At 35.7% G+C, this 25890-nt stretch overlaps 1 protein-coding gene and 1 long non-coding RNA gene across 3 annotated transcripts in view; one reads left to right on the top strand and one right to left on the bottom strand.

Annotated features, from left to right (window-relative positions):
- GRIN3A (glutamate ionotropic receptor NMDA type subunit 3A) overlaps window positions 1-25890 on the top strand; it is a 163697-nt gene that overhangs the window by 74115 nt on the left and 63692 nt on the right. The gene's annotated exons all lie outside the window — the stretch shown is intronic.
- Window positions 1-25890, bottom strand: part of LOC131384382 (uncharacterized) — a 118574-nt gene that overhangs the window by 64607 nt on the left and 28077 nt on the right. For both annotated transcript variants that reach the window (XR_009215184.1, XR_009215183.1), the window contains exon 2: window positions 12687-12823. This is a non-coding gene — a long non-coding RNA (uncharacterized LOC131384382). The remainder of the gene's footprint in view (window positions 1-12686; window positions 12824-25890) is intronic.

Raw genomic sequence — 25890 nt, 5'->3', positions numbered from 1 at the left:
GATCTGAATGAGATAAATGAGTTAAAGGGAAGTTGATGAGGATGTTAGAGAAGAGCATTTTAGGGGGATGGGGCTGCAGGTGCAGAACCCCCGAGGCTAGAGAGAGGGGAGTGCAACTGTCTCATCAACTATGACATTGGAAAGCCAGGAAAATGGGAATGAGAGTCAGACAAGTAACAAGATAGAGTTTTGATCACTAGACATTCTAGATAAACCATTTCTCAGAAGAAGAAAAATCCAAAGAATGTCATACTGTAGGGAGAGCTGTACTTCCTACAGGCTCCATGTACTTCCAAATAGAAAACATAATAGGAGAAATATCCTATTCAGTGTAGCAACAAAAGTTCATGATAGATCATGGAAATGTCCTCTGTAAAAATTGGGTTAAAAGAAAAAATGTGTTAATGTACCAACACATAAAAGGTAGTTGGGATAAAATAACTACCATATTACTGAGTTGGGAGACTGAATACTTAAAGATGTCAAAATTCCTTGATTAGTTTATAGGTTTGAGGCAACTTCAATCAAAATCCCAAAGGACTTTTTTGTTTCTTTGATTAATATTTTAAAAACATATTAGTATATTTACACATATTAATGTTAATCTTTTCAAAAAGGCTTAAGGTATTTACTTTTCTAGATATTGAAATGCTTAATATTGGTCATAATAAAAGAAAAGCTAATATTCATTGACCACTTCCCACATGCCAAGCACTATTTTAAATGCAGTTAATATAGCACTCCCACCTCCATTAAGTAGTTACAGAGATTAAATTAAATAATTCAAGTAAAGCACCTTGCATAGTGTCTGACACCTAAGGGGCACAAAATCATAGTAACAATAGTTAAAATCTCTTCATATTTTAATACCAATAATTATATTTATCTTGAACAATCATTCCCCCCACCCATTGTCAAGGTGAACACGGTAAGTGACAAGATTCCCTTACTGAGCTACCTTATAGAGAGGAGTTTGGAGACAAATTTCTTGCCCACTAAAAACAGATTAATTGTCATTGTGGTATGCATTTTAAGCATCATTCCTGACTTTGTATTTTCTTTCTTAGTTCACTCTGTTTTAATTTTTGCTACCTTGTATGTTATGCGACTTTTAAGCTGCCTTCAATCTTTTCGGGAAGATAGCAAGGTATATATAAGTAATGTTAAAATCAAATAAATAAAGAATTGTAACAGTAATTCAGGAAAATAAATGTGACAATTAATAAAGAAATTTAAATCATACTTGTAATTAAAGAAATGCTAAATTAAAACAGAAATGAGACATTTTTGCCCATCACATTAGATATTTTTTATTGATATTTCTCAACCTTAGTGGAAGCACATTAAGGTGAGCACCAGCAAACACTATTACTGGGAAGCTGGGTTTATGCAATGCCCATAAATCATTTTGGCCATTTGGATCAAGAGCCTTAACAGGGTTTATGCCCTTTCGCCCTTGACTTTCACTTCTAAGAATCTGTCCACATAATATAGTATGTGGACAACAACTTATTGCAAAGACTCACTGCAGCCTTACTTAAAATAGCAAAAACTTGGAAACCATGTAAGTGTCCAATATGTAGCACAATTACTAAATTATAATATTCCATATGCTATAAAATGCAGCCAGAAGAAATGATATTGAAGACCCTTTTAAGGTGTCAAAAAATCAAAACATAATGTTAAGTGAAAAGTCAGGATACAAAACCACATACTACATTTTCAATTTTGTAATATACATATGTACATGCTATAAAGGGACATGACTGGCACACAATGCATATAATGCAATGTATATAAAATATCACAGCACTGTTATCTGGGCAGTATATTTAAGGAAATGTTTATTTTATTATTTCTACCTCATATTTTTTACAATATTCATGTATTATTTATGTAATGGGAAAATACTTAATAACCCAAGTAAGAATGAGAATATTTCAGACATGAGACAATAGTGGTGACAATATCACAATCGCAATATTTGCTCCACATGTGCTGCTGCTATCTGTGGCCTCAAGTGAGATGAGTACCTCAATGAGTACCACTCCCACAGCAAAAATTTTTACATTTTAAAGACATTTATATTGTCCACAGAGGCTTTCAGGAGCAAATTTTCATTTCCACCCAGTTTATTCCCCTCCTAAGACTTAACACAATCTGTAATTGTCATGCAATCTGTTTGTTAACTGTCCCACTTTATCTTGCTTAACACTGTATCCTCAGAACCTTGCAGAGTGCTGGGTGAACAGTAAACACTAATGAATGAAAACTGGCAGCATCATTGGAATAAGAGTATAGTGCTCTGATGTGATTACTTTGAAATCAATGTTTTTGATATGACCTTTCAAAATCATTCTTATACTAGATGCTGGGGAACAAATAGGAGAAAAACCCCTGTTGGGGGCAATGTAGTATGCTATAAAGGACAATCTGGCATTGGACAGCTCTGTTTGATGTCTCATTCCATTACATATTAGTTTTGCGAAGCTCTGCAAGTTACTTAGCCTCTCATGGCTTCTGTCTTCTCATGTGAGAAGATTAAAGAAGATAACGGATGTGAAATATCCAGCTAAAGTTCTGATTCTATCTACCACTAGACTATAAACTCCATGAGAGCAGAGACTAAATCTTTCTTATGCACCCTGTTCCTAGGGCCTAAGCAAATGGCAACTCCCCATTTGGATAACTATTGAGTAAGTTAATGGACTTGATTATGACACCTATTGAAGCAGAGGTGGCCAACATGAGACCAGTAGGATTGAGGTAGAGGGTGGGAGCACCTCTCATTTGCAGCTGAAATTATGTCCAAAGGTGACCCAGAGTGTTTGAGCCAGGACATTGTATATAATTACTGTATGTATTTTGCATATATCACTGTATATAATTTGCTTTCATTAAAGCAAACAACACCTAAGACCATGATGCCCATAGTGGAACCAAGTCTCAGAGATGCAGGATCCTTGAGTAGGAAGGCACTGTGAGGGAATACGAGACAGATGATGCTGCCCCAGCCTGGGTGGTTCTGGATCCCTGGTGGTATATTATGTAGTTGGATTAGAATCATTCAGTGAGTTTTATATGGATCCAGACACATAGTACACGACAATTAGTGGAAATTGGCGGGGTGGGGGGAATGGTATATTCTTTCCCTTCCTGAATGTTCTCCAATTCAAGAAACCATAGGAAAATCATCAAGGCTTTGCTAATTCAGATTGATAAGTAACTTATTTATTTATTTATTTTCTCACCTACTTCTAAAATAATGTTGAGGTGGCATCTTTACAGAACTTTTAAAATAACTGCAGTTGTATTACTTTCAAATAGATACAGTAATTCATATTAAATACAGCAAAGTGTTTTCAATTAAATACCGTGCTGAGTTTGCCTTAATGAATGTCTAAGACCATTTCCTTTATTTTAATACAAACAGAGAATATGTCAAATTTTTGCCAAGCTTTCTCTTAAATTAACGGAAAATTGGCTTATACCCTTGTTTACATTATTAACCTTCTTAGCAAGTATTAAGATATTTGCTATACCAATACATAGATACTTCCTTTTTTTTTTTTTTTTTTTTTTGAGGCGGAGTCTTGCTCTGTCACCCAGGCTGGAGTGCAATGGGCGCGATCTCGGCTCACTGCAAGCTCTGCCTCCTGGGTTCACGCCATTCTCCTGCCTCAGCCTCCTGAGTAGCTGGGACTACAGGCGTGTGCCACCTCGCCCAGCTAATTTTTTGTATTTTCAGTAGAGACGGGGTTTCACCATGTTAGCCAGGATGGTCTCCATCTCCTGACCTCGTGATCCGCCCACCTCGGCCTCCCAAAGTGCTGGGATTACAGGCGTGAGCCACCAGGCCCGGCCACATAGATACTTTCTATGTATAAATAAACACATAGATACATACTTTCTATGCCAATGAATATGTCATGGGATATCTATAAATATTTGTGTGTATTTATATACATATATATCTTGGGTAATTATAAACAATTATCAGCATACATGTCTATTAACTCTGTGTTCACATAGACACATTAATATTATGTTAAAAGTTCATGTAGGTTAAATGGACTCACATTTGGAATACAGAGAACTAAGTTAATGATGGTTTGCTCTGTGAAGAATCTTATTTTCATGCTCAATAAATATTTATCTGTGTATGAAGAAGTTGCAGGCAGTCCCCCAAGAGGGCTCCTTTTGTGTCTAAAATATACGTATTTTAGCTCCACAGGCACAGTGTAAATAAATTAAATTGAAAGTTGGATTTTTATGATTTAGCCTCAACTTGATATTTTGATCCCTAATCAGATGAGAAGCTAGTGTGATTCAACCACTGGTGTATCCAGTGGCAAGTCAAGAATCTTAACAGAGTTCAGGTCTGTTGTGAAATCAATATGCGAAATTTGGCCAGCTAGGACTCAATTTTCTCAATTGCAACTGAATACAAGCCTACTCCAGCCAATTGCATGGGTAGACAGACAGACAGATAGATAACATGTATATAAAATATATGATGTTATTCATAGCTTACTTTCAGAATATTTTGTCAGAATCTATTAATATTTTTCAAACTCAAGAAGTGAGTTTACCATAATATTCTATCAGAAAGCTGCTGCCTAGAAAATGCCAAAAAACAGAAAATTTTAACAATGCCAACCAAACAAAACCTATCAATGTTTCCTTAAATTATATTTCCACTAGGTTTTTTTCTGTGCATGATCTGAAGGCATATAATTAATGGAGGTAAATCAACTGGCAAATAAGAATGTAAATGAATATGGGTATAAATTTATCTCCTATGGTTTGTGTTTTAAATGATGATTAACCATTAACCTAAAGGTGATAAAAGACTTATTTCACTTCATGGTAAGATCATAGATACAATTTCAGGAACAGAAAATAAAAATGTCAATGTCAACAAATAATAATATTAACATGTATTACATACCTGCTATAGTCTAGGGACTATGCTATCTGCTTTAAAATGAATTTTCCTCACTTGAATTTTACTGCATACATACAGATGAGGAAATTTGGCTAAAAGAAGGTAGATGACTTGTCCAAAGCCATATAGCTAATAAAAGGTAAAGGCAGGATTCATACCCAACATTATCTGATGATAAATTATTCCTACTCAGTATTTCATTAACACATGCAGTAAAAATGCTCTCCCCGACCCGATTTATTCCACAAGTCCTTTCCTCACCTCTGGACTTAGGCTGCAAAAGCTGCTCATACCACAAAGATGATTGAAGAGCAGAGACTGCTGCTAAGGCTGTGATATTTGAATCTTTGCACAAATGGTACAGGATTCAGTCTGGGATGAAGAAGCGAAAGAGACACAGATGCAGGGAGGAATAACTCCCACACCTCCACCGCCATTACCATCACTACTCCCTTTCCCAAGGAAGTACTGTGGCAAGAATATATCCTCTGGATACTTCATAAACTAAGAAGAAGGAGCTGCTTATCTGCATAGTGTCTTCCATCCACCACCACTGTGGCATGCTGTCAGTCTCAGATGCTGCCCCACTCTCCTGCCACCACCCCCTGTGAAATGGCAGCTTCCCTTCCTTCTCTTCCTCCCCTGCAGTTAGACATCTCCAAATGAAGCTGTAGTGTCTCAGTATGAACTCTGGTGCCAATTAATATTCCCACTGTTAAATCTCTTCATTGTTACTCCACTCTACCTTCAGCACTGCTAATGCTCAACTCACATAAATTTTGCTCAAAGCATTAAGTCCTTCCCTGTTCACTGAAATACTGTACACTATTGAAAGGCTGGAAATAATCTATAGTCATCAAGAGTAGCTGGGTTAAATAAAGCAAAGTACATTTCTTCATTGGAATATGGTATTACTATTAAGGAAAGAAATTGAGCAGGTTGTGAATTATCAAATTAAAAAGTAGATTATACAAAATATGAATCTATAATAAAATTCCATATAAAACCATTGTACTAACATTTTTTGTTTTACTGAATTGGCACTCATGAAAAAGGGTTGCTCACCACTAGAATGTAAAGATATCAGAGGCACCTCAAATCTTCTTCCTGCCATATATTCTGGAAATGCCCCCAACAGTCATTTCGTGGAATTAAGAAATTTTTCTCCAGAAGGCCCCTACATATACTGCTTACATTTCAACATAAGATAAATGTTATCTGAAAGAGATGACACTCCTGTTTTCTACATGGGTTACTAATTTAGATGAGATTATTTTGCTTACATAGAGAACAAGGGGAATATATATCACTGGGCGGTTTGATGAATTTCAGGGAGAAGACACAAATTATCAGATCTATAGAAGAAGAAACCAGAAAAAAAAGGCAGCTGGCACAGCTTCCTGCCAAGATTCAAATCCCTGTGGCTCTCTACTCCTCATAGGTGAAGCTGCTTCTCCCTCATTTTCAAGCACTGACTTTTTCCTTGTCTTTCCCCAACAAGGCTCAGGAACAAATCCTGTTCTATCTTAGGGAGAATTTAAGATGCTATATCTGGATCCTTTCTCTTCAGAAGTTTGGTTCAAGGACAAGCAGTTCTGGCATCTCCAGGAGCTTGTTAGAAATGTAGAATCTCAGACCCAATCTCAGGCTCTACCCTAGACCTACTAAACCAGAATCTGCATTTTAACAAGATCCCTAGGTGTATCCTGTACAATACAATCAGAGAAGCAAAGCTATATAGGTCAGTTTCCATATGACCCAACATCAGATCACTACTGCTACTGGCCCCACTCTTATCTTTCACTCTTGAATCTGCGACATTCTAGGACTACATCTAATAGTTGGTTCTATTCTCTCTTAACAAGCTTAATGTTCCATTGACTTCCATACTGTGATCCTGCTTAGCTCTGGCCTTCTCTCAGCATCTGGGAGATGCTTTGACTGAGAGTCCGAGCTTGCCAGCTACAATTTTAGCCCAGCTGGTTGACATCTTGGATAATGGACCTACACAATTATCTTTTTCATTGTTCACCCAGAATTCTCCCACCCCACTGCTAAACTGATCTATGCTACCTCTGTGCCAACCCAGCACAAATCAGTCTATCCTCTAAAGAATTTCAGAAAAGATTCCTTTTGCAAGCCTTTTTACCCTTGTTCTTTCCCCTGTGGTGATAGTAAGCAGCTTTATCAGCTTCTTTGTTGAACCATTATTAACCCATTTCTCACTCTGCTCTTCACATTTTGTAAATCAGTTCACAAATCACTCTTCCCAACTTCTCTGAAGAAATGAAAGGTGCTGCCCCTGTATTCACATAATTTTATCATCTACACACTTTTACACAGGCCTCTCATCTGCAGTTGAATGCTGTAAGTGGAAAAAGTGTTACATACTGAAAATACAAGTTTTACCCTAATTCCATTATTTTCTTTTCATTTTTACAATCTTTTAGAAAATGACTATTTTGCTTCACTAATATGACAAATAATTACGACACACATCATTTGTAAAGTCCTTCATTGCCTCCCAAACACTTTCACTTCATCACCTCAATTGATTGCCTACATCTTTGTGAAGCAGAAAATGCATCTGCTGTTGGAGGAGACTGAGACTCAGGGAAGTTAAGTGATTTTTCCAAGGATCAAGCTGCTACTTAAACCCAAGTTTTAATTTCATATCCATCATAATTTTTGGGATAATGTGCTGCCTCCTATTAAACTATATTCCAAAACATATTAAGCATACAATGATAGGAATGCTCACAGCTCTCAAAGCTTTGCTCAGCATTTCAAGAGTGTAGTTTGAGAAGAATAATTATCAGAAAAAGAAATTCATAATATGCTCACTTAATTACTGCTCAATGCACATTTAGTACTTGTGAATTACCATAAGTTTTTAGATGGTTTAACTTTCAAGGAGCTGAATATCTTGCAGTCAAATATGAAATCAAGTAGTCAATCTACTGAGAGCCAAACTGAAGTCCAAAATTGCAGAATATATTTTGCTTTATGTCATGTACCAAATGACTAATAGGCAGTGAAGGTTTTCAGGATTATAATTTTAGCCCAAGGCTCTGGTAACTACATGAAATCTTTGAGTGGTTTATGATATCTTAAGCTGAAATTATAGCTCCCCATGGGCAAAATTTGTTGAAATGCTTTCAGCCACTGAGTACTGTAATTAACCTGTCCTCTATAGCAATTATAGGAAAAACTATATTGAATGCCTAGTCATATTGACTAATGACTTTAAGTATACAAATTACTTTTTAAATGAGAATGGAAGGAAGGAAATTCATTCACCCATCAATTCCATAAATCTATATGTCACCATATATATTTTGTCTGTTTGCCATTAAGATAAAGGCTAGGAATACAATAGCAAACAAGTCAGATCCCTACCCGCCATTTCCAAAATCTTACACTTTAGCAAGATAATTAGACCTTAAATGACCATACCCATGAGATGAGTGTTACGATGAAGAATGGAATATTCTCCCAAATATATTAACAGGAACCTGACAAACTGGGCTGGATGTGAGGAACACAGTCAGAGAAAGCCTCCTTGAGGAAGAAAACATGAATTCTGAATGATGAATTAAAATTATGAAGGAAAAGAGGAGAGGAAATCTCCAATAGGCAGATAAAGTAAATGAGGAAAAAAAAAAGAGACCTTGAAGGGAGTACACAGGGAATCAGTCTCCCTCTGAATGGCGGGAAGAGTTGTGTGGATATATGAGAGGAAAATGTGGGAAACAATCAGAAAATAATTTGTATAAAATAACATAGACTAGACATCAACAAGAAATATGTATGTAAATTTCACATTATGTTACACATATATATGATATGCATATGTTATATACAATATATAACAGAGTATTTGTATATCATACATGTATATATTATGTATAATATATAATGGAAAATATAAAGCATGTATAATATAGTACATAAGTATATTTGATATGTGTGTGCATAGGTATATATAGGTGCATGTGTATGTACCAGAGCAGAAGTTGTAATGATAAAACATCAAGCCATTTTCTATAAAATGCCTCATCTTCAGTCACAAGAAAAAAAAAACTTCAGATTCAAAGACTGTAGGATAATGTTCAAAAGGTAACTAATTAAGATGACAAAATCAGATAATAAAACATTGTATTGAATGAAAAAATAGGTACGCAATTTTAAAAGAGACCAAGAGGTTATTCAATGTGAAATATTTACCTGCTAAAGATGTAATTCATTTTGGAGAATACAAAGATTGCCACCAAATGGAAAAGCCCAGAAAGAGCTCCTAACCACACAAGTCAGCTCTAAATATTTCAATATTACTTCAAACAATTAAATTATGTTATTATTTTCAGTGATAATACAATTTTCATTTGTATTACACTTGACAATATTTTTTCAGCTTAGTGATGAGGTACACACACGATAGAGTTTTAGCATAGTTAAATATAAATTATCAATCATACATACAAAATGAAAAATAGATATAAGAAAGATTATGTTTCAGAATATCAAATTGTATCAATAATAAGTGGAAGGTGACAACAAAGTAGAGACACAAACCAATAGAATAAAATACTTAAATATGTGCCTAAAGTTCTAAATAGCAGTTCTTAGATATAGGAAAAATTGATTTCTGGTTTTAGGGTAAGTATTAATCTTTCTACTCCCTAAAAGTTGGTTTTACTAGGGAAGCAACATTATTTTTTAAAGTATTTTATCTGTCACAGGACAGAGAAAATAAAAAATAATAGGATTTTTGAAGTTTCATCAATGTGCAATTTACAATGGACACAAACAGATGTAAGCTAAAAAGTTAAAAGCTTAATTAACACAGTTCAATAAGTATAGAAATTATTTTGAAATGCATTTTGTCACTTTAGAATTCATCATAAATTCAAAAATAGTAAAAGTAATCTAAATATTTTCTCTGTGAAAAGCTCTGTGCTAAGTAAGCATTACAATGATGTTATGAAAATAATGAAAAAAATTTTAGGCATTTTTGCACTAAATGCTTCAATATAGTTATAAAAAGAAAGAAGCTAGTCCTTGGCAATTATAATTCTTTTAAATCTTGCTCAGATGAAATTCCTGACACAAGTGGCATGTGATGACTGAAGTTTTAATAACCACTCATACTTGGAACATTTTATGCATTAATAATACTTGGAGTCAAAATGAACACCATTTTCCAAATACAATAACTCAAAAATAAACGGAAACATTTGTGAAAATGTTTCATTTTTGAAAATCTCCTTGGGCTGAGTCGAACCATGAAAAATTTTAGCTCAAACGAAAATTCTTCCTCTTTCCCAGCCCCCCTAAAAAAAATCACAAGGATCTGAAAACAGGATTATAATGGAGGCTGTCTTGCAACATTAACTGCAATGTTCATTCTCATAAAAGCCATAATTCATGGCTGCTCCACAGCCCTTTTCTTTCAGCAATTATGCATATTAGAGGAAAGTTTGAATACATAAAAACCAAATGCTGATAGAAAAGCAAGCCTCATAAAAGACGCATTTACTCAACCAGTTTTCCCCAAAGGAAAATGTGAAAGCTAACTAGGCTGCCCCAGTCCAAGGTGTCCCTAGTTCAAGGGAGTTGGAGAAAGCATGAAAACTACAGCTGCAGGGCATTATACAAGGCTTACTGCCTAGGATTTTTTGTCAACCCATTGGCAGTCAATTCCATCACTAGAGGACAGCACCTTTGGTGGAAGGAGGATGTTGGGACCTACTGCCGGCTCTCCTGGGAATTTAATGCAAAGTTGCTGTTTTAAAAGGAGAGTGCCAGAAGAGTACCTCAAACACACTCTTCTTCATTCCTTTTTTCTTAATCCCTGTTTCTTCTGAGTTTCGTAGGGTGTCATGGAAAGCACCACATGAGAACCGCCCATGCCATTTTGATGACCTTACTATTTCCAGAATCTGGTACAGAGACTGGCACTTGATAAACATTTGCTGGAAAAAAAGAATCAAAGATTTCTAAATGCTGTTTCAAATCAGAAATCTTGTGTTTGAATTTTGTCTCTGTTCCATAACTGGGTTTTGTGACCCTGGGAAACAAACAGAGTACTTATACTCTGGACCTCAGTCTCCTCACCTAAAAAATAGAAATGAAAATTATGTCTCCTCATAGCACCGTCCCCAGACAATTATGAAATAATGTATGTAAAATCTTTTCACACAGTAGCTGACCTGTTTAAATGCTCTGTAATTATTTGTTAAATCCAAATTCTTCATTTTGCCTATAATTCCAGAGTTGTAGGAGACTAAATGAATGAAAAAGACAGATTTTATCAAGTTTAAGGGCTCAGAATCCACTCTAGTGATTTTTTTCTGTTACTTCTAATAATAGGCCAAAACTAAATGCATCCTTGACTTCTCTAGGAAGAATTACAGCCAACATTTATAGCATTCAGGATTTATGCTTTGATATGTATCTTTAAAATAAAGCCTACTGCCATTTTTAAATGGGAAATCTCAGAAGAAGCTCAGAAATATTAGCAAGAATTACAAAATTTATTTATAAAATTTACAGACTTATAATAACCCTCCAAGCAAGTAGCATAAATTTTAAAATCTGGAAGGATGACCACACACACACACACACACACACACACACACACACACACACAATAGACTTATTGCGTACATCTTCGGATTAACAAATCAACCAGCGAGCTACTCTTTGTGCATAGGGTCTGTGGAGGATACAAAGAATAATGCACACGATCTTCATCCTCAGAAAATGTGTGATCAAATTAACATTAAAATGCTGCAATAAAACTGGGAAAAGCAATGGGTTCACCAGAGTATCAAATAAGTATGTTAGTATCTCTGACCACTCTTTATCAAAAGTAGTCTTCCCACCTGACTTTCTAGCACATCATATCATTTTTCCGTTCCTTTCTTTAATTTTGTATTATCTGTAATTATCTGGTTTGCTTGGTGTTGTTTTTCTCCACAGGAGCAGAGACATTATCTGTATTATTCATAGGGATTATCAACTGATACAGATTATATATTAATGGAGTCTTTGTTCTTGAACCTATCACTGACCCAAGGACCGTAACTAAGGTGGCAGTTAAGACCAAATCAGAAATATGCCAGAAACATTTCATTAAAAAATCATTCATTCCTTCTTCCATGTTATTTTTATATCAATTAATATAATTCCAAAGATATTAATAAGGCGCTATGACAGATTCTAAAAAGACTTCAGAGAAACATATTTCCTTGAGAAATACATACAAGTAAACAAATATTTATACTACACTGTGACTCATGAAATAATAAAAAATAGATAAAAGGGAAACATAGTACCCACAAGGATGGCTAACTCTTTCTTGGGAAGATCACAGAAGGTTTGAGAAAAAAGGTGATACTGAGTTTTAAAGAAATAATAGCAGTTTACCCAGGAACCAGACTTTGAGGAAAAAAAAAAGTGTGTGGAGTGGGGTGGAATTCCAGGCAGAGGTAACAGCATGTGCAAATGCCAAAAGGTAAGACTGGACCAAATGACATGAGTGCTGGGATTAGTGACAGAAGATCTTGGTTTAGTTTCTGGATCCTAATGTATAGTTGTTACCACTGTATCAGTCACCTATTTCTACAATAATGTTGCAAAACAAACGACCACAAAATATTGGCATACAACAAAAAGCGTATATATAACTCACAAGTTTTGCCAGGTTTGGTTGACCTGGTCCAAACTTACTTACCTATTTTGGGATCAGCTGGCGGTTGGATGATACACAGTGGCTTCAGTAATTTGCTGTGGTGATGTGGCTCTGTTCCACATGTCTTATCCTCCAGCACACTCATTTGGGCATGTCCTTCTCATGGTGATAACAGAGGGCTATGGCACAAGCAAAGATGCAAGTACTTTTCTAAGAGTGTGCTTAGAACATGTTTGCTAACACTCCAGTGACTACTGGCAAGTCACATGGCTAGGACCAGAGCTAGAGGGGAGGAGCCTAATAGTGACATGACAAAGGGTGTGAAACAGAAAGGAGAGAAGAGTTGGAGCCACTAACATAGTCAGTCAACTGCACCTACTTAATCTCTAGAGTTTGGGTTCCTTTTCTGTAAATGAAGAACAAAACAATTCTTCCCTCCCGATATCCCATGGTTGTTGGGAGGAAATGTATAGAAGGTGTTTTAGAAGTACTTTAGCTGAAAATAAACAAGTAAGTAGCCAAAAAGTTGTCATGGACATCTAGAAGATTGGTGTTACTCTGTTCATGGTTTGCACATCAGCTAGCGACACATTTAAGTTTCAACTCCTATTCCATTGCTGCAAACAGTGCTCCGCTCTTTGAATCCAACTCACTCCAGGTGGTTCAGCCATATTAGCACTCTCAGAGACAAAACAGACAAAATGCACTACCCTTGTTTGAGACTATGTTTTGTTCCAGAGACAAGGGTCATACATTTTCTAGACTGCAGTCAATAAAAGACATCTAGGTTAAGCCCTGGTGTGCATCAGTGACATTAGCAAAATGGCAGAATAGAAAGTTTCCCAGCAAAACTCTCCCAACAAAAATACAGCTAGAAACTATTCAAAAACAAGAATACCTCCCTGAATATACTAGAACTCATAGAAGAAGCACAAAAATCCCCTGGGCCCACAGAATTGAGACAAGCTGCAACCAATAAGAGAAATAGTTATTTCAGAATGCACCACTCTTCCCTCAAGCCAGCATAACACCACTCAGAGAATTTCCCTAGATCCATGGTTGTTGATGTGAGAGGAGAGAATTGGAGGTGGAGGTTCATTCTCCCCACCAGTCTGGAATCTTCATGAAAAGCCCACTCTGGCCCTGTCCCATGGGAGCCATTGGGAGTGCTAATATGGCTGAACCACCTGGAGTGAGTTGGATTCAAATAGCAGGGCACTGTTTGCAGCAACTGGTGCACAGATCTTGGAGGCTACTTGGCACTCTAATCAGCAAAGACACCATGTGGCTGATGCTACAGTGCTGCAGGGGAAACAATAGGCAGAGAGGCCCAAACCCTAGCCAGATTTTCCACAAATTCCATGTGCTCACATGGAGAACTCTCCTGGCCCAGAAACAACTATAAGGCAAGGATTAAGTTTCACTGCTCATTTTAGTCTTCACCAGACTGTGAAACAATGGCAGGGAAGCAATATAGTTTCATGGCAGCTTCTGAGCTCTGGTGCTCTTGATAAGTCTTCTTCAGAATTAAAAACAATGGAAAGGCATCAATTTAGTTCAAGAGTAGTATTTAAGTTCTGGTGTCCATTATAAGTCTTCCTCTGATGGGGAAACAACGACAGGGCAGTGACTTAAGTTCAATGCAATGTTTTAGTTCCAGTGCTCACTGTAAGTTCTTCCCATAATGGAAAAAAACAACAGTCCAGTGTTTAAGTCTGACATTAGAAGTAAAGTTCTAACACCGCCAAACAACACCGACAAAAACTGGAAGAGATGGCTGTCTCCTCAAATGTACAGGCATCGAAGTAAAGATTCAAGGATTGTGAAACTTGGGGAAACATTACATCACCAAAAGAAACTAACAAAGCTCCAGCAGTGATAAAAACGTCATTACATAATGATAAACGTGTCAATTCAGCAAAAGGTTATAACAATTGTAAATATATATATGTACCCAACACTGGAGTACCGAAATATATAAAACAAATATTAATAGAACTAAAGGGAGAGATTAATGGCAATATTTTAATGGTAGAGACTTCAGGATCCCACTTTCACCAATGAACAGATCATACAACAGACTATCAACAAGGAAAAATTGGAGTTAAATTATACTCTAGACCAAATGAACCTGATAAATATTTACAGAACATTCCATCCAGCAGCTGAAGAATACACATTTTCCTAATAGCACATTGAACATTCTCCAATATAGACCACATGTAAGGTCACAAAACAAGTCAACAAATTTTTAGAAATCAAAATTATATTGAGTATCTTTTTTTACCATGATGAAATAAAACTAGAAATCAATAGCAGAAGGAATGTTGGAAACTGTACAGATTATGGAAATTAAACAACATGCTCCTGAACTATGAATGAGTCAATAAAGAAATTAAAAAGCAAATTTAAAAATTCCTTGAGACTAACAAAAATGGAGACACAACACATCAAAACTTATGGGATACAGCAAAAGCAGTTCTGAGAGGAAAGTTTACAGCAATAAACACACCAAAAAAGCAAGACTTCCAAATAATGCACCTCAGTGAACTAGAAAAGCAAGAATAAACCAAACCCAAAATTAATAGAAGAAAAAATGATAAATATCAGAGCAGAAATAAATAAAATCGAGACTAAAATAAAATACAAAAGATCAACAAAATGAGTAGTTGGATTTTTGAAAAGGTCAACAAAATTGACAAACCTTTAGCTAGACTAAGAAAAAAGAAAGAAGATGCAAATAAATAAAATCAAAAACAAAAAAGGAGACATTATAACTGATACCACAGAAGTACAAAGGATCAACAGAGACCATTATTAACAACTATACTCCAGCAAATTGGAAAACCTAGAAGAAATTCTTGGAGGTATACAACCTACCAAGATCAAATGATGAAGAAATAGAAAACCTGAGAAGACTAATAATAAGTAACAAGACTGAAGCAGTAACAAACAGTCTCCCATCAAAGAAAAGCCCAGGAGCTGACAATTTCGCCATGGAATTCAACCAAACTTTCAAAGAACTAATACCAATTCTACTCAAACTATTTTGAAAAAATTGGACAGGAGGAAATAATTCCAAACTCATTCTACAAGATCAACAGCATGCTAGTACCAAAACCAGACAAGGACACAACAAAAAAACGAAAATTACAGGCCAATATTTCACTGATGAATCTAGTTGCAAAAATCCTCAACAAAGTGCTAGCAAACCAAATTCAACAACCCCTGAAAAAGATCATTCACCATGACCGAGTAGGATTAATCTCAAGGACAGAAGGATGGTTCAACACACACAACTCAGTAAATATGATACATCACATTAACAGAATCAAGAACAAAAAACATGATCATTTCAAGAGATACTGAAAAAGCATTCATAAAATTCAGCATTCCTTTATGATAAAACTCTCAACAAACTGGGTATAGCATGAACATGCCTTAAAATATGACAGACTCGCAGCTAATATCATACTGAATGGGGAAAAACTGAAACCCCTTACTATAAGATCTGGAACAAGATAGGGATGCACACTTTTACCACTTTTATTCAACATAGTACTGGAAGTCCTAGTAAGAGCAATTAGGCAAGAGAAAGAAATAAAAAGCATCCAAATTGGAAAGGAAAAAGTCAAATTATCCTTTTTCACAGATTTTTTTTTTTAATATATAGAAAGCCCTAAAGGCTCTACAAAAAAACTGTTAGAGCTAATAAATTAATTTGGTAAAGTTGCAGGATACAAAAATTAGTAGCCTTTATATGTACCAACAGTAAACAATCTAAAAACGAAATTGAGAAAGCATCCCATGTGCAGTAGCTACCAAAAGAATAAAATAGGAATAAATTTAACCAAAGAAAGATCTCTAGAATGAAAACTATAAAACACTGATTAAAGAAATTGAAGAGGAGAGAAAAAAATGGAAAGATATCCCATGCTCATGGATTGGAATAATTAATATTGTTAAAATGTTCATACTACCCAAAGTGATCTACAGATTAAATACAATCCCTATGGAAATACAAATGATATTCTTCAAAGAAATAGAGAAAACAATTCTAAAATTGTAATGTAACCCCAAAAGACTCCAAATAGCTAAAGCAATCCTAAGCAAAAAGAGTAATACTGGCATCAGCACACCGCCTGATTTCAAAATATACCACAAAGCTATAGTAAGTGGAAGCACAATACTGACAAAAAAATGGACACATAAAACTTGGGTAAACAATGTATATTGTTTCAATGCATATTGAAGAGACAGTCTCTTCAATAATTGGTGCTAGGAAAACTGGATCTCTATATGGAGAAGAATAAAAATAGACCCCCATCTCTCACGTTATACAAAAGTCAAATCAAAATGGTTTAAAGACTTACATATAAGACCTGAAACTATGAAACTACTAGAAGAAAACATTGGGAAATGCTTCAGGACATTGGTCTTGGCAGATTTTTTTGGGTAAGATCTCAAAAGCACAAGCAACCTGAGGAAAAATAAACAAACAGGACTACATTGAGCTAAAAGGTTTCTGTACTGCAAAAAAAAATAAAACTAAATCAATATAGCAAAGAGACAAAATAAGAGAAAATATTTGCAAACTATCCATTCAACAGGGGATTAATAACCAGGTTATAAAAGGATCTCAAACAATTCTGTAGCCAAAAAAAAAAAAAAAAGCAAATAATCTAATTTTAAAATGGGCAAATGATCTGAATATATATTTTTCAAAAGAAGACATAGAAATGGCCAGCAGGTATATGAAAAAATGCTCAACATCACTAATCATAAGGGAAATGCAAATTGAAACCACAGTGAGGTATTGTTTCACCCAGTTAAATGGCTTTTATAAAATATATACAATATATAATATATAACATTTAATATATATATTTTGTATATATAATCTATATATATGCCATCAAGGATGCAGAGAAATTGGAATTCTAGTACACTCTTGGTAGGAATGTAAATTAGTACAGCCACTAAGGAAAACATTATTGGGGCCTCTCAAAAAACTAGAAGTAGATCTAGCAATCCGCTGCTGATCCAGCAGTGATACCATAAGATCCAGCAATCCCACTGCTGGGTATATATCCAAAAGAAAAGAAATCAGTATATCAAAGAAACGTATCTGCATCTGCATGTTTCTTACAGTGCTATTCACAATAGCAAAGATATGTAATTAACCTAAGTGTCTATCAACAAATGAGTGGATAAAGAAAATGTGGTATACACAATGGAGCACTATACAGCCATAAAAAAACTTGTCATTCGCAGCAAAATTGATGGAACTGGAAGTCATTAGTTTAAAATAAGCCAAGCACAGAAAGACAAATATCACATGTTCTCACTCCAACATGGGAGTTAAAAAAATCGATCTCACGGAGACAAAGAGTAGAATGATGGTTACTAGAGGTTAGGAAGCATGGGGGGAGGGGTGATGAGGAGAGGTTGCTTAATAGGTGCAGACAACACAGTTGGAAGAAGTAAGTTATAGTGTTTGGTAGCACAGTAGGGTGACTGTAGTTAACAATAATTTATATTTCAAAACAGCCAGAAGAAAAAATTAGGAATGTTCATAATACAAAAAATGATAAACATTTGAGATGATTAATATTCTAATCATTCTGATTTGATCATTACACATTGTATGCATGTCTCAAAATATCACATGTACCCCATAAATATGTGCAATTATTTTGTATTAATAAAAAATTGAGGGAAAAGGGACATCTAAATAACAAGCTCTGCCCCAGAAAATGGGGGCATGGAGAACATGAGATGAACTCAGAAATACTCATGATGTCCACTAAAAAATCAACAATGGCTACTTCTGAAGAAGGCAATAGAATTAGAGAGGAAAAAGAGATAATACATTTGTTTATGCTATAAAACTTCTGTTTGAGTTTTACAATGAGAATAGAGTCATGTATTACTTGTCGGATTAAATAAATTAGTATGATTTTGAAGAATTTTTATGAAGTAGAACTAGTTAAGTTTTTCCATAATTTCCATTTCAACAGTTCAAACATTGATACAAATATTCAGGGTTATTTTTATTCCATTTTACCTTTACCACATACATATCTATGTATTCACACTGTGTTTTTGTTTGAGTGACTAATGTAACTTCACGGGGCCAGGAACTAAGTTCTGATCCCACCTTTTCAATAAGCAAGTCTTTGATCTTGAACAAACATCATCAATTCTGGTTTCTTCATCTGTAAACAAAAGATTTTTAATTAAGGTGTAACATCACTTTAGGACTAACATTCTATAATTCTAAGAAGAAATAGTCTACCTGGAAATGAGCCAGTTTATCTGAAAATTATCAGAAAATGAAGAAAAGAAAAATGAAGAGTTGATTTTGAGTTTATTAAGTAAACAAATTTAAAAATCAATTTTTATTTATTCATTTAAAAAATGAAAATTATATACATTTAAGTTTTCTAACATGTTTTATATATGTTTACATTGTGAAGTGATTTTTAACTATTTACATATCTATAACCTTATATAGTTACTTTTGTTTTGGTATAGTAAGAACATTTAACAACCACTGTCTTACCAAATTTTACATATGCCATATACTATCATTAACTACAGTCACCATAGTGTACATTAAATTCCCAGAACTTATTCATCTTATAACTGAAAGCTTGTACTCTTTGACCAATATCTTGCCATCCTCTCCACGGTCCCTGGCAACCGCCATTCTACTCTGCTTCTACAAGTTTGAATTTTTTTTCTTGACTCCACATAGAAGTGGAATTATACAGTATTTGTCTTCATGTGTCTGGCTTATTTCATTTAACATAGTGTCCTCTAAGTTCACCCATGTTGTCATAAACAGCATTATTTCCTTCCGTGTTAGAGCTGAATAATATTCGTGTGTGTGTGTGTGTGTGTGTGTGTGTGTGAGAGAGAGAGAGAGAGAGAGAGACATTTAGGTTGCTTACATGATTTAGCTATTGTGAATAGTGCTGCAATAAACATGAAAGCAGAGATATTTTTTCAAGTTACTGATTTCAGTTCCTTTGAATATATACCCAGGAGTGGAAGTGATAGATCATACAGTTCTATTTTTAGTTTTTTGAGGAAACTCCATGCTGTTTCCCATAATGGCTGTATCATTTTACAATACCACTATCAGTGTACAGGGGTTACCACCTTTTCTCTACATCCTCACAAACACTTGTTATTATTTAACTTTTTGATAATAGTCATCTTAACAGATATAAAGTGATAACTCATTGTGGTTTTGATTTGCGTTTCCCTGATGGTTAGTGATCTTGAGCACATCTTCATATACTTTGTGGCTATTTGTATATCTTCTTTGGAAAAATATCTATTCAAGATCCTTAGCACATTTTAATTGTATTATTTGTTTTTGTTTGTTTGTTTGCTATTGAGAATGAGTTTCTTATATATTTTGGATATTAGCCCCCCATCACATATATCAGTGGTCCCCAAACTTTTGGCACCAGGGACCAGTTTCACAAAAGGCAATTTTTCCACAGATGGTGGGGAAGGATGGTTTTGGGATGATTCAAGTACATTACATTTATTGTGCACTTTATTTCTATTATTATTACATTGTAATATATAATGAAATAATTTCTACATTATGCTACACAACTCATCATAATGTAGAATCAGTGGGAGCCCTGAGCTTATTTTCCTGCAACTAGATGATCCCATCTGGGGGTGATAAAAGACAGTGACAGATCATCAGGCATTAGATTCTCATAAGGATCTAATGCGTGCCACCTAGATCCTCACATGCGGAGTTCACAATAGGGTTCATGCTCCTAAGAATCTAATGCTGCTGCTGATCTGACAGCAGGCAGAGCTCAGGCTCTAATGTGACTGCTAGGAAGTGGCTGTAAATACAGATGAAGCTTCATTTGCTCACCCACCACTCACCTCTTGCTGTGTGGCCAGTTCTTAACAGGCCATGGACCAGTTGGCCTATGGGCTGAGGATATGGCTTGGGTATATGGCTTGCAAACACTTTATCTCATTTCACAGGTTACCCTTTCATTTTGTTGATTATTTACTTTGCTAGGCAGAAACTATTTAGTTTGATGGAATCCCATTTGTTTAATTTTACTTTTGTTGCCTGTGCTTTTAGAGTCATATTCATAAAGTCATTGCCAACACCAATGTCAAGGATCTTTTCCTCTGTGTTTTCTGGTAAGATTTTTATGTTTTCAGGTCTTACATTTAACTCTCTAATCTATTTTGAGTTGGTTTTAATGTATGCTGCAAGGTAAGGGACGAATATTATTCATTTGCATATGGATATTCAGTTTCTCTAATATCATTTATTGAAGAGACTATCCTTTCACTATTGTATATTCCTGGGACCTTCGTTGAAGATTAGTTGACCATATATGCATGGATTTATTTTGGGGTTCTCTATTCTGTTCTATTGGTCGATGTGTTTGTTTTTATGCCAATACCATACTGTTTTGATTACTATAGCTTTATAGTATATTTTGAAATCAAGTATTATGATGCCTCTAGCTTTGCTCTTTTTTTCCTCAAGATTGCTTTGGTTATTTGGGTTCTGTTGTGATTACAAAATCATCAATTTTTTAGTTACTTTTTAAATGAATACTGGTGTAACAGATGATGATTATCAAACCATCAAATAGCTACTACTCACAGTTACTTTTTTAAACCAATGAAATACATTTAAGTGCAATTGCATAAACTAATTAACATCATGAAGTTTTAGGTTCTAAGTCAACTTTTTATTTTTTTTCTTTTTCTATGCTTTAGGCATATTCATTCATCCAACACTTGTTAAGAATTTACTGATACTATCTAGTCACCAGAGAGACAGTTCATAAAGCTGGTCTGCTCTTTCAGTTTTCACTTAGCCTATTTCTCCACATGAATTGTAAACTCCACATTTCATGTTTAGTCTGTGTATTAGCCTGTTTTCATACTGCCGATAAAGACATACCGAGACTGGAAAGAAAAAGATGTTTAATCACTTACAGTTCAACATGGCTGGAAAAGCCTCACACTCATGGCGGAAGGCAAGGAGGAGCAAGTCAAGTCTTATGTGGATCGCAGCAGGCAGAGAGAGCGAGCCTGTGCAGGGGAATTCCTCTTTATAAAACCATCAGATCTCATGAGACTCATTCACTATCACAAGAACAGCATGAGAAAGACCCACTCCCATTACTCAATTACCTCCCATTGGGTCCCTCCCACAACACATGGGAGCTGTGGAAGTTACAACTCGAGATCTGCATGGGGACATAGCCAAACCATATCAGTCTGTTTGCTGTGAGGATTACACAAGGTAGTGGAAACAGAACTAACATTCTGGTTATATCAAATGTATGTTAAGCCATAGTTCCACTTCACTGTCTAATCTTGGCCAAATTGCTTAATCTCACTAATCCTCATTTATCTCAACTGCAAACTTTACAAATCATTGCATGTGTTTTTTGTTACTGATGCATGAAAATTTTCTTAAATTTGCAAAGAAAGAAGAAGGAAAGTGTCTTTTTTACTCAGCTGACTGCTGCCTTCAGATGCTTGGCTCACAAAGCAAAATGCTACTTTAGTTGTGCTGCTCTTGTGATTCATGTAGCAGAAGCAAATGTGCTGAATAGAAAAGAAAGATAAGCAAACACTAGATTAGTCATAAACTGGGAGATGGTCTCAAGTGGAAATGCTAGGTAGAAAGCTACAGGCTTTATACTACATACTATATAGTATATATAGTATATGTATACCGAAGGAGGCAGGGGAGAAGGGAGCCATCCACTATTCCTAAATGTAGTTATTCAGAATAGATGCCTGAATCTTTGAGGCTTCCTCCATAATAATAGCTCACTAACTGATTCTCTAAGCATTCCAGAACAAGGACAAATTGACTATTTAGCCATGACAAACAAAATTATGAGATACAGCCAAGTCACCCCCAAGAGCTAGCCTAAGAGAAAAATAAAGCAAGAGGAAAGGATTTTTCTTTTTATTGTTATTCAGTAGTTTATCTTTCTGTTTGTCTGATGATTTGCTCTTAGGAGCCTGTAAAGCTGGTTTCCTGGGGTCTGTGCTGTATAATTGCTTACCTTTAGGTTAAACCTTCTACTGATATTTTTGTAACCAGCCTATCTTCAATGAAGGCCAAATTGGACATGCTTTAATATTTAATCCTTCTGAGTTATCTAATTAAGTAAAAACTGGCATTTTAAAAGTTCCTATGCCATGAGGATTTGAGTAGCTGTGCCAAAAGGCTTACATCACTAGACTGGAGGTAAATTTATAGCTGTTTTTATTCATTTGCATTTCATCAGCCCAAAATTGCTGACTCTAGGTTCAGCAAGGACCTTACTGCCTGCTCAGTCTGCAGGGTATAGTACACTGCTGGTGATGGGCAATGACTCAAGAGAGAAGTTTGAGTTCCACAGTCCACAGGTCATTTTTCACCTTGAAGTTTGGCTGTATAGCAAGTCAATTATATAAACAAAAAGCCGGGGTTATTCTGATGCCATGGGCTGAAAAGGATCCTCCTTTTTTTTTTTTTTTTCTGTAAGAAGCTCTTTAGCATCAGTTCTGGCCTCAGCTGACCTAGTTCAGCCCCAGTCCTGATAATTACAGTGAAATCACATCTTAAGGTGAATAATGGGTCTAAGGTAATTATATTATGATCATAATTACCTTTAAAAGTCTCATGTAAGACAGTATCGCACATGGTAGTTGGGTTCTAGAATCAGCTTATAAGTATGCATAACAACTGACTCCAACAACATAGGCTGAAGAGCCTGGAGAAAGTTACCTCATGTCTCTAAGCTTCATTTCACTCATGCATGAACTGGAGTTACTAACAGAGCCTACCTCATAGGGCATAGGAAGGCTGAAATGAGATGACGAATGTGGAGGGCCAAGCACATAAACCAGCACAATCAATGATAGCTACTAGTATTAACAGATTGTTATGGGCTAGTTAAACTCCTACCGTGGGTTGTTGGCTACATGTACAACTCTTTCAACTAGCCATTTTGCAGATAAGGGAATTGAGTCTAACGCCAAGCAATTAAGGGGATAGCTAGCAATGCCAAAAACTTGTTTACTGTGTACTACAGTAATCCAGGTCGTATACGATAGAACCAGCTCTGCCCAGTTTTGTCATTTACTGTTTCCATAAACTTATAGCAGTTGGTTAGCTATTCTAAGGACTTTAAAAGTTCATACGTATAAACCATTCAACAGTGCCTGGCACATGGTGAGCTACATCATGATCATCATCACCATCATGGTTATTAATATCCCATGCTTTGTATGGAAACACCAATAGTGTTGGCAGCACCAGTGGTGAAATAATTTGTCTTACACGTAAGGGAGAAACGGACTTAACTCCACAAGATTACTCAACATAAAATAGGATTTGAAGGGGATTTTCATAAGACAATTGGAAGAGCCTCAGTGAACTAAAAAGGATAGACTGCTCCAGATGAATAAAGTGAGAAGACATGGAGGCCAGGGTCATAGAAGAGGCAAAACAAAATGACTTGCATGAAAGAAAGGGAAAGAAAAGAAACAAAGAGATAGAACATTTGCAGCAGAATAGCAATGACTCCTTTGTTGAAATTCTATAATTTGTTGGCTTGGTCTCTGTAGTATCTAAAAGTAGACAGATACTTCACTTGGAGACCATGATGATAGGCTCTACTCTTTTATTACAATAAATGAGACAGAAAAATACCGAGGTACATCCAGAGGCTCAGGAAATGAGTACTGCAGTGCTATTTCACGGATGTGGCTGAGCAAATATAATTCAGAAAATTATTCCTTAGAAAAGAAAATAAAGACTAGAAACTTACAATTTTATAAATAGTAGATGGGGAAAGTTGAACATAGGATACCAGAGAGGAATATTAGCCATATTCATGTGGGGAGGGGACAGATTGTATTTAGCCCTGAGTTAGGATTTTTCAAGCTCACTCTTGCATTACTTTTTGTGACCTGGAGCAAGTCCCTTCTTCACACTTATTATGGGCCTAAATCACCTTCTTGCCTAGATCAGGAAGTAGTACAGTATACTGTTTAGATACAAAGGCTCTGGAATTAGATTTAGTTCAGAACTCTCCTTTATGCCTATTTCCTGAGTTATCTGGGACACATTAGTTAAATTCGAGCCTTAGTTTCTCATGTGAAAGTTGGAGATTGTAACAAATATTGCTTATTTAGTATTGTTGGTACAGGTTTAAATCATATAATTCACGTTAAGGTGTTAGCAAAATGTTTGAAATATGGGAAGTACTTAATAAATGGGAAATATTTAATAGATGGAAACTACCTGTATTGTTATCTATAAAACTAAAAGAATGGACTAAAAGGTCTCTAACATCTCTTCTAGTTACTCATTGTTTTCTCCAGCCCATGCTCCATATTTTTACAGCCTCCCAACTTTGACATCTCTCTTCTAGTTTATTCCCTAGCTCCCACCTGTAAACAGAGTGGAAAAAAGAAATGTTAGTATGTCCAGTGGTTTGGGAGGCCAAGGCGGGCGGATCACGAAGTCAGGAGATTGAGACCATCCTGGCTAACATGGTGAAACGTCTTCTCTACTGAAAATACAAAAAAATTAGCCAGGTGTGGTGGCAGGTGCCTGTAGTCCCAGCTACTCGGAGAGGCTGAGGCAGGAGAATGGTGTGAACCCGTGAGGCGGAGCTCGCAGTGAGCCGAGATCGCATCACTGCACTCTAGCCTGGGCAACAAAGCGAGACTCTGTCTCAAAAAAAAAAAAAAAATGTCCAGTATAGAAGCAGAAATGTGTATGAAGAAAGAAGGAGCAGGTCTCAGTCCTCCCACAGACACCACTGAGATTGCTAGAAGTTAAATACAAATGTTTGAACCCCAAAGGGCACATAAGGAATGTCTTGTTTTAGAAAATTTAGTCGATATATTTAGCTTGTTTTTTTACCTTTTATGAATGAATAGGACACAGAAGTCATCAGACTGTTTGTGACTTCTGAATGAAATAATATCCATGGATGCATTTTGTAAACAGCACTGTTCAAACATTGCTGTTGTTGCTGCTGTTGCTAAAATTGTGATAAGCATATTGTTTATAAACCCAAAGATTATGGGCTATTTGTCTTATTTCTATAAACTGGCACTAATTTTTTGGATTAAATTTCATTAGGTTTGAGTAATGCCTATCTTATCTACAGCTTCTCTAAGAAGAGAAACCTTTCCCGGAGGCAGTTATATATTAGAG

This window comes from Hylobates moloch, unplaced genomic scaffold, assembly GCF_009828535.3.
Source record: "Hylobates moloch isolate HMO894 unplaced genomic scaffold, HMol_V3 SCAFFOLD_10, whole genome shotgun sequence".
Classification (NCBI taxonomy): domain Eukaryota; kingdom Metazoa; phylum Chordata; class Mammalia; order Primates; family Hylobatidae; genus Hylobates; species Hylobates moloch.
This window is presented reverse-complemented; position numbering and strand designations above follow the sequence as displayed.